The sequence below is a fragment of the Sapajus apella genome, unplaced genomic scaffold (genome assembly GCF_009761245.1).
Source record: "Sapajus apella isolate SASKATOON/1434 unplaced genomic scaffold, GSC_monkey_1.0 scaffold10, whole genome shotgun sequence".
In the NCBI taxonomy this organism is placed as follows: domain Eukaryota; kingdom Metazoa; phylum Chordata; class Mammalia; order Primates; family Cebidae; genus Sapajus; species Sapajus apella.
Window position 1 is genome coordinate 9,192,031 of NW_022436950.1, and position 10,758 is coordinate 9,202,788.

The 10,758-nt window shown below is 42.9% G+C and overlaps 1 pseudogene across 1 annotated transcript; it reads right to left on the reverse strand.

Annotated features, from left to right (window-relative positions):
• Nucleotides 1–7,788: 7,788 nt before the first annotated feature.
• On the reverse strand, nt 7,789–9,471 carry LOC116551673 (annotated as a pseudogene). Its single transcript, XR_004269036.1, has one exon. The product of XR_004269036.1 is annotated as a 5'-nucleotidase domain-containing protein 2 pseudogene (transcript).
• Between the last annotated feature and the right edge of the window lie 1,287 nt (nt 9,472–10,758).

Consider the following 10,758-nt stretch of genomic DNA (forward strand, 5'->3'; position numbering starts at 1 on the left):
TTTCCACTGAGGAGCTAGCTGAGAGCTAACTGTTGGACGTAATTTTTAAACAAAAAATTAGGTAAAATTAAAAACTATTTTGACAAAGATACATATCCACATATCCAACGTACCAATCAAGATATAGAACATTTCCATAATCCCAGAAAGCTTCTTCCTGTTATTTTCCAGTACATCCCTGCCACCACTGGCAACCACTGTTCTGGTTTCCATCACTATAGATTAAGTTTCATCTGTTCTTGAATTCTTTCTTTTTATTTGAGACAGAGTCTTGCTCTGTTGCTGGAATGCAGCGGCACCATCTTGGCTCGCCACTGCAACCTCCGCCTCCCGAGTTCAAGTGATTCTCCTGCCTCAGTCTCCTGAGTAGCTGGGACTACAGGTGTGCACCACCATGCCCGGCTAATTTTTTTAAAGAATGTTTCTAGTAGAGACAGGGTTTCACTATGTTGGCCAGGCTGGTCTCAAACTCCTGACCTCAGATGATCCACCCACCTGAGCCTCCTAAAGTGCTGGGATTACAGGTGTGAGCCACCACACCCGATCATGTTCTTGAATTTCATATACTGTACAATATGTGTTTTTCTGTGTCTAGTTTCACTCAATATAATGTTTATGAAGTTCATCCATAATAGTTCGTTCTTTTTGCTTGCTGAGTAATATTCCATTTTGTTAATATACTACAACTTGTCTATCCATTCTCCTGGCATGGACATCTGGGTTACCTTCAATCTTTCACTAAAAAATTACTACAGACATTCCTTTACATGTATTTTTGTTTTAATTTCTCTTCGGTAAATAACACCAGTAAGGATGAGGTAGAAATGGCCCACCCTGCAAGATAGGCATATTTTATCACTGACATTGTTTAGAAGTGTGAGTGCATTGCAATAATGTAAAGCAGATCAATTTTTAGTTTGTTTTATTATCATTTTTAAATTCTATGCAGAAATTGCACTCCCTTATTGCCTGATCTGGACAGATCATTCACATGATGCTCTCCCCATCTTAGTACAGCTCTGCCAACATGTCTGTGCTGTTTACACTCCTACTGGCAATGTATGAAAGTTCTGGCTGCTACACAACCTTACCAATATTTGGTGCCGTCAGTCATTTTAATTTTCGCAATTCTAGTTAGTAAAATTTTATTTTGTTGAGATGGATTTCTGCTCTTGTTGCCCAGGCTGGAGTGCAGTGGTGTGATCTTGGCTCACCGCAACCTCTGCCTCCTGGGTCCAAGCAATTCTACTGCCTCAGCCTCCCGAGTAGCTGGGATTACAGGCACCTGCCACCATGCCTGGCTAATTTTTGTATTTTTACAAAAATTAATTCCTCTCACTGATGTTGTGTACTTTTTAGTATAGAGGTCTTAAACATCTTTTGTTCAATTTGTACAAGTATTTTATGTTTTTGATGTTATTGCATTTATTTATTTCATTTTACAATTTTTTTATTGGTAATATATAGACATATGATGGAGTTTTGCCATGTTGGCCAGACTAGTCTTAAACTGGTGATTTGCCTGCCTCGTGATCTGCCCACCTCCGCCTCCCAAAGTGCTGGGATTACAGGTATGAGCCACCATGTCCAGCCTATTTTATTGTTTTGATTTGTATTTTTCTGATGACTAATGATGTTGAACATCTTTTTATGTGGTATTGGCCATTTGTATATCTTCTTTTGTGAAGTGTCTGTTCAAGTCTTTTGGTCATTAAGATTGTCTTTTAATTGTTGATTTGTAGGAATTCATTTTAATTGTGAATACTAGTCTTTTGTCATATATATTTACTGTGAATATTTTCTTTCAGACTGTGATATTTCACTTTTTAAACTTTGTCTTTTCATGAGTAGAAATTTATAATTTTGGTAAAGTTTAATGTATCAATTTTAATTTTATTGTTAGTGCTTTTAATGTCCTGTCTAAAAATTCTTTAAACACTCATGTCCAAACTTTGAAGACATTCTCATATTCTTTCTTTCAGAAGCTTTACAGTTTTCAGTTTTATATATAGGTCTATGATCCATTTTTAATTGAGTTTTCAATGTATGGGGTGAGGTAGGGTTGAGGGTTATTTCTTTTCCATATGGTTATACAGGTGTCCCAGCACCATGTGTTTAAGAAATTTTGTGGCCAGGCGTGGTGGCTCCTGCCTGTAATCCAAGCACTTTGGAGGCCAAGGCGGGTGGATCACCTGAAGTCGGGTGTTCAAGACCAGCCTGGCCAACATGGTGAAACTCCATCTTAAAAAAAAAAAGAAAGAAATTTTGTTTTTCTCATTGAATTGTTTTGGCGTCTTTGTCAAAAATCAATTGACGATGTATATATGGGTTTATTTCTAGACTCTTTTTTTCTGTTACATTAATTTATTTTTTTCTATCCTTATGCCAATTTCACACTGTCTTGATTGCTTTAGATTTCTAATAAGTATTAAAATCAGATAATATGAGTACTCTGACTTTTTAAAGACTGTTTGGCTTTTCTAGATCCTTTGAATACCCAAATAACCTTTTGAATTGGTTTGTCAATTTCTATAAAAGAAAACCTGTTGGTATGAATTGGGCTTATGTTAAATCTATAAACCAATTTTGGGGGAAATGATATCTCAACAATTTTTATTTCAAATCCATGAACATGGTATATATCTCCATTTGCTTAATTCCTCTCACTAATGTTGTGTACTTTTTAGTATAGAGGTCCTGAACATCTTTTGTTCAATTTATGTAAGAGTATTTTATGTTTTTGATCTTATTGCATTTATTTCATTTTACAATTTTTTATTGGTAATATATAGACATACAATGGAATTTGGAAAGTGGACCTTTTATTCTTTATAATCTGTTTATATTCATTTTTAGTCATGGTATTTTAAATAGATTCCTTGGGTTTTCTATATACATAATCACATCATTTGAGAACAAATACGGTTTTACCTTTTTTCCTCAATCTTTATGCCTTTTCTTCTTCTTGGCTTACAAGTAAGGGCTCCAGTACAATGTGGTATAGCTGTCGTGATGGTGAATATTCTCACCTTGTTTCTGATCCTAGAGAGAAAGTGTTTGCTGTTTCACTAGGAATGTAGTTTAGTGGCAGGTTTTTCATAGATGCCTTTTGTATTAGTTTCCTAGGGTTGATGTAACAAGGTACCCAGGTCAAGAGCCAGAACATTAACAGATCCACTGATGGCACCTCATTCCTCTTCTCATCACCACTTCTTACCCACAAATAACCACTATCCTAATTTCCTGCACATTGAGGAGCTTTCCCTGTTTTTTTAAAACTTCACATTCAGGAATCTCACACTATGTGCTGTCTTCTGCCTGTCATCCTTAACACTATGGTTGTGAGATTCTGTGTTGGGTATATTGGCAGTTGGTTCATTCTCATGATTGTGGGTATTCTTTAGTGTACTACAGTTTTCTTATGCATTCCACTGTGGATAGATATTTGGACTGTTTCCATTTTGGGGCTATAACGAACAGTGCTGCTACAAATGCTCTGGCACGTGTCCTCAGTGAATGTATGTGCACCTCACTGCTACGTACATCACTATCTAGGAACTGAGTCTCATTTGTTTTCATTTTTTAGAGATAGAGTTTTGTCATGTTGCCCAGGCTGGTCTCAAACCCCTGGGCTCAACTGATCCGCCTGCCTCAACCTTCCAAAGTACTGAGACTACAGACGTGAACCACCACACCTGGTTTTTAAAATCTATTTTTTATTTTTATTTTTTAGATCAAGTCTCACTCTGTCACCCAGGCTAAAGTGCAGTGGTGCAATCTCAGCTCACTGCAACCTCTGCCTCCCAGGTTCAAGCTATTCTTGTGGCTCAGCCTCCTGAGTAGCTGGGATTACAGGTGTGCGCCACCACGCCTGGCTAATTTTGTATTTTGAAAGAGACAGGGTCTCTCCGTTTTGGCCAGGCTGGTCTTGAACTCCTGACCTCAAGTGATCTGCCTGCCTCGGCCTCCCGAAGTGCTGAGATTACAGGTCTGAGCCACCATGCCCGGGCAGAAATTTTATAAATGATATAAATGAAGGCACAAATTCTGCTGAGGGGAAGAAGCTAAGTAAGAGGAAAGACAAACCACACTTCTAGATGGGAAGATTATGAAAATGTCAATTCTTGCTCAAATTAAAGTAAATCCAATCAAAGTCCTAATACACTTTTGGGGACAAGTAAAAAAAATCATGCTAAAATTTATCTTGAAAAGCCAATACTATGTAGTTGCCAAGAATTTTAAAATAAAAATTGTAGTGATGACTGAAGATTTCACTGTAATGGAAATAACAGTGCTAGAAGAAAACACTGGTGAATATAAAGTAGGCACTTTCTATAGGCAAGAAATCATGATGGAAAATTTGATATATTTACATATCTGAAAATGTCATGAATGAAAAAAAGAGGCGAGTCTAGTGCGGTGGCTCACACATGTAATCCCAACACTTTGGGAGGCCGAGGCAGAAGGATCAGAGCCCAGGATTTCAAGACCAGCCTGGGCAATGTGGCAAAACTCCGTCTCTACAAAAAGTACAAACATTGGCTGGGCATGGTGGTGTGCACCTGTAGTCCCAGCTACTTGGGAGGCTGAAGTGGGAGGATCACTTGAGCCGGGGAGGATGAGGCTGCAGTGAGTCATGATTATGCCACTGTCCTGTAGCCTGGTTGACAGAGTGAGACTGCCAAAAAAAAAGGACAAAGAAAGAAAGAGGCAGATGTCAAACGGGAAAAACTACAGAGCTAAAGATTGAGAAATGTAATTAACGAGGTAGCAATGAACTTAGTTAAATACATTTCTATTACTAAAGAAGAAAGGGGAATGGATAATGGGACCCAGCAGTCCTTGTGAAAATCCATAATTTAAAAAACAAGAATTTATAAATAAAATAATAAAAATAAAGCAAATGACTTAAGTATTGCCAGCCAAGAATCCAAGGAGGGAACAACAAAACAAACCTAAAGAAGACAGAAGATTCAGCCGGGCACAGTGGCTCGCGCCTGTAATCCCAGCACTTTGGGAGGCCGAGGCAGGTGCATCACAAGGTTAGGAGCTTGAGACCAGCCTGGCCAATATGGCGAAACTCGCCTCTACTAAAAATACAAAAATTAGCTGGGCGTGGTGGTGGGTGCCTGTAGTCCCAGCTACTGGGGAGGCTGAGGCAGGAGAATTGCTTGAACCCGGGAGGTGGAGGTTGCAGTGAGCCGAGATTGAGCCATTGCACTCCAGTCTGGGCGACAGAGCGAGATTCCATCCCAAAAAACAAACAACAAAACAAAAAACGAAAACCAAAAATAACCCAGAAGATTCGAGACCAGCCTGGCCAACACAGTGAAATTTTGTCTTTAATAAAAATACAAAAATTAGAGACCAACTACTTGGCAGGCTTAGGTAGGAGAATGGTTTGTACCTGGGAGGTGGAGGTTGCAGTGAGCCAAGATCACGCCATTGCATTCCAGCCTGGGCGAGAGAGTGAGACTCCGTCTCAAAAAAAAAGCCCCCAGAAGGAAGAAAATAAATTAATGAGAAAATATAAAATCCAAAGAACTGATAAGTATATTGAAGAGGCAATCCTTCTGAAAAAAAAAAAAAATCAATAAAAAGAGACAAATTGCCGGGCTCAGTGGCTCACGCCTGTAATCCTAGCACTTTGGGAGGCTGAGGTGGGTGGATCACCTGAGGTTAGGAGTTCAAAACCAGCCTGGCCATCATGGTGAAACCCCATCTTAAAAAAAAAAAAAAAAAAAAGAGAGAGACAAATCTTGGGAAAACATAATGAATAAATAAGAGAGAAAACTACAGATATAGTGGATATGACAAATCATGAGGTATTTTTCTATACAATCCTATCTAATGAATAGAAATGCCCTGATGTGGGTGATTTTATGAAAAAGCAAAAATGGCCAAAATGCACTCAAGAAGAAGTGGAAAATGATAATACCCTATAATCAAGGAAACTACCGAGAAAAGTTCTCAAGCAATTATCTCCAAAAAACCGTTCTGAGCAGCCCAATCATTTAACTGGGTAGTTCTTTCAGACAAAAGGCACTGCCAAGTCTATTGATGCTTCAATTAATTTTAGCATAGATTATATATTCTGACACAAAAATCTGACAAATAAAAGAAAAACATCACTTAAGTTATGAATAGAGATTTAAAAAATCGAACAGTACATTAGAACAGCAAAGTGCTAACATGTAGCACTTCTCCTAGGAATAAAAACATAAATTTCATGTTCGAAAATCTAGTTGGAGCAAAATTGCTTTGTTAATAATGCTTAAAAGTAACAGCTATTTCAACTTGAAAGGCAGAGAAAAGCATAAAGAACAAAAAACAACAGTTATGACAAAATTCATGATAACCACTATTAATACGTTATTATTTTTCTTCAATGGTTTGCACTCTACATATATACGAGCACGCGTGCATGTGGGTGTGTGTGCTGTGTTTTTCACAGAATTAGGGCCACTCTGTGTGTGTGTGTGTGTGTGTGTGTGTGTGTATGTGTGTGTGTGTTCCCAGTTGGGGGAGATTTTGACCTCCCTCAACAAGGATGTGTTTTCAGTTGTCACAACTGGAGGGCTGTGTGTGTCCCTGGGCTCTAGTGGGTAGACGCCATGGCTGCTGCTCTACCCACAGGACAGTCCCCATGACAAAGAACTATCCAGTCTAAAATGTCAACAGCTCCAAGGTTGAGAAACCCTGGTTACTGTCCTGCTTTTTTTCTCTTGAAGATAATTTCAACATTGTCTCCTGTGGAAGGCAGAACGCGTCCTCCTTCTCTCAAGGATATCCGTATCCGAATCTCTGGAACCTGTGAACCTGTTACCTTACATGATGAAAAGAACTTGGCAGATGTAATTAAGTTCATGACCCCACCTCTACTAAAAATATAAAATTTAGCCTGGCATGGTGGTGGGTGCCAGTAATCCCAGCTCCCTGGGGGGCTGAGGCAGGAGAATCGCTTGAATCCTGGAGGCGGAGATGGAGGTTGCAGTGAGCAGGGATCATGCGACTGCACTCCAGTCTGGGCGACAGAGCGAGACTCCATCTCAAAAAAATAAAATAATAAAAACAAAACATAGGAAGGACTCAATGCAAGACTCAATGAAGTGTTGCTGGTTTCAAGACGTGGGAGGAGGGCTCTGTGACAAGGAAGGCAGGTGCCCTTGAAGAGCTGAGCAGGCCAATCGAGGTGGCTTCTGCCTGTAATCCCAGCACTGCTGGGAGGTTGTGGTGGGAGGATTGCTTGAGGCCAGGAGTTTGAGACCAGCCTGAGCAACATAGTGAGACGCTCATCTCTAGAAATATAAAACATTAAAAAAATTAGCTGGCTATGGTGGCACGTGTCTGAAGTCCTAGCTAATTGGGAGGCTGAGGTAGGAGGAGCACTTGAGCTGAAGAGTTCCAGCTTGCATAAACATCTTTGTGTACAAATCTTCATTCCCATGTAATAGGCTTTTTTATAAACGTTGCTAAGTTCCTCTCCAGAATTTTTTTTCTGTTTATCATCAGCCATACTTATGAGAACTGGTGATACCATGCTCTTATCAACAGTGAAGTCATTTAAAACATGTCCTTTAATTTGATAACATACACTTCAATATTGTAATGATTGGTTTTAATTCGAAAAAAGCTGAAGTGTCAGATATTTGCTGATTATGAGTTTCTTTTGGAAAGAACCAGCTTTGGGATGTATCATATTTTTTTCTGTTTTCTAATTACTTTATTTCTGTATTTAAAACAATGACAATAATTCCCTTTTATTCATATTGTTCTGTTCTTTTTCTATTTTTTTTCAGGGAGGAGACCATTTTTATTGCTTGTCTGGGTGGATGCCCTGGGTAGACGGGGCAGGAAGGGTGGGGAGCCTTCCGGGACAATAAAGGTGCTCTCAGCAGATGTGAGCCAGGTCGCCGAGGAAGGGAGTCTTCATGCAGCCGGTGCAGAGCTGGTCCATCCAGAGCGGGGCCTCATGCTGCAGGGGTGTGCGGCGCGGGTAGAAGGTGAAGGCCCCGCGGTAGTTGAGCAGGCAGCTGAGGGAGGCCATGTAGAGGTCAGGGAAGCGCACGAGGCGCCTCGAGAAGTACGTGGGGCTGTGGAAGGCGCGGCAGATGCTACCGAACTGTGCGTTGAACAGGGCCTTGGTGATGCACCTCAGCTCCTGCCGCTCTTTCACCCAGGCAGCTGGCACCTGCCTTGACTCCGCGTCCTGGTAGGTCTGCATGCGCTCCAGCAGCCCTGTGAGCGCCTGCTGCCACGTCAGCGAGTGCATGTACTGCTCCGTGTTGATGATGCGGATCTCACGCTCCAGCTCGGGGATGATGGTGCCCGTGTGCCAGCCATGCCGCAGCATGAGATCCGCCAGGTCACTATAGAGGTGGTCTCCGAAGTAGAGCACGTGGGGGCCACGCCATTCTGTCAAGCGTAGGAAGTCAAACAGGTTTCCCTGCCGATAGATCTTGCCCTTTTCCAGGCGGGTGATCCGGTCCCACCGAAGCGAGCCCTTCTCGTCGCGTTTTCTGAAAGGCTTGCGCCGGTCAGTGAAGAAGCTGGGCTTGTCCGCCTGGACGATGACCACATCGAAGAGCTGGCGCCAATCGGGACCCACCATGCGCCGCATCCCCTTGTCTACGAAGCTGAAATGGCTGTTGGTGATGAGGAACAGCTGTTTCCCCTGGGCCACCAGGCGGCTCAGGACGGCAAGCGTCTCGTCCCCTCTCAGGATGTACTTTTCCATGTCCTGCTCGATTCATTGGTACATGAGGCCCTTCACATGTACGTCTCGGATGGCGTCCGTCACGTCCTTGTAGAGGTGCGCTTGGTCAAACTCCAGGCCGTGGCCCAGGAAGTAGTCCACCACACAAGACAGCAGAGCCATCTCTGGCAGCGAGAAGATGTCCATGAACTGCCTAATGGAGGGACCCTTGCTGTAGAATCCGCTCGTCTGGTACAATGGGATGTGCCAGGTGCCCCCATGTAGCTGGATCACTTCCTCATCTGGCACAGGCTAGAGGCCCCTGTAGGCTGTCCCCAGCTGCACGTAGTGGTAGGCGTCAATCTTCATCAGGAGGCTCTTTGGAATGTCATAGTGGAGGCCATGGATGGCAAAGCTGGGGTTGTAGTCATATTTCCGAATCCCCTCTGGGTACTTGCAGTGCTCAATTAGGATGTCGCGGGCGGCGCAGATCTTGGGGTGCAATGCGTCTGCATAAGGGGCCAGGGTGTAGTCATAGTCAAAGCCATAGACCTCAACGTCACGTAGGCTGATCTCGTTGTTGGCATAGATGGCTGCTGGGTTCAGGAGACTGCAGACCTCAGGGGGCAGGAGGTCGTGCACCAGTCTCCGCATGTCCTGGTAACGAGCCCATAGGTGCGCGCTGAGGTCAGCGCCGCCGGCGGGTGCTGGGGCACTCGGGCAGGGGGCACAGGGACCTGGGGGGCCGCAGCCAGGGCAGGACGAGGCGGCTCGCGGCCCGCCGTGGTCTCCGCACAGTAGCCAGCATCGAGCGGCCGCCCGCAGCCCCGCACCCGCTATGCCCACTGCGCGCCGCCCGCAGCCCGCGCTGCCCTCAGCCCTCCCACCGCCCGCCGCCCTCCGACTGCCGTTCTTCTTTTTCTTACTTAAAAAAATTGCTAGTGAAGATGAACTCCTTTTCTCATATTTATTATGTTTCTGTCTACAAATTGGGGAAAATACTATTTCATAGGTAATCATGGCTAAATAATAATATTAGGATTAAATGAGATAAATGGCATAGAGCTGGGAAGTACTATAACCCAGAGAACTTTCAGCTGCTGTTTGTTTGGATTGCATCCAATTTTTCCCTGTTATAAACAACACTGCAATGGAGATCTTATTTCTCTTCACAGAGGGCTCCTCGGTCAAACCAACCAGCACTGCCACTACTGCCACCTTCTGTGACAGCCTCCCCAGCAGGGTGTTAATTTTTTTTTTTAATTTAAAACATTTTTAAAAACAGTTACATTGTTTTACCTGACCTTTTCAGAATACTGCTCAGAAAATGAAAATGTCATCAACAGGAATACAAATTTGAAACTTGTTTCTACCCAAATAAGTTCACCAGATAACTCGTTAATTGAATTTTCTATTTAAAATGAAAATACTTAGGTTTTCTGAAGATAAACATATTGCATAGTGTAGAAATTTCAGATGAGATAGCAAGTCAGCTATATTAGTTTGCTAAGGCTGCCGTAATCAATACCCCAACGGAGTGGAGCGGCTCAAACAACAGACATCTATTGTCTCACAGCTCTGGAGGCTCAAAGCGCCAGCTGGGTCGGTTCCTTCTGGGGGCTGTGAAGAAGAATTGGCTGCATATCTTTCTCCCAGCTTCTGTTGGCTTACTGGCAATCTTTGGCGCTCTTTGGTGTGTAGAAGTATTGCCCTGATTTCTGCCTTTATCACGATGTTCTCCCTGTGTGTCTGTATCCAAATTTCCCCTTTCAATGAGGATGGCAGTCATCTTGAAATAGGGCCCATCCTAAGGACCTCACCTTAACTAGTGATATCTGTAACTCTATTTCCAACATATTACATTTTCTTTCTTTTCTTCTTTTTTTGAGTTGGAGTCTCGCCCTGTTGCCCAGGCTGGAGTGCAGTGGCGTGATCTCTGCTCACTGCAACCTCTGCCTCTTGGGTTCAAGCGATTCTCATGCCTCAGCCTCCCAAGTAGCTGGGATTACAGGTACGCACCACCATGCCTGGGTAATTTTTGTATTTTTAATAGAGATGGGGTT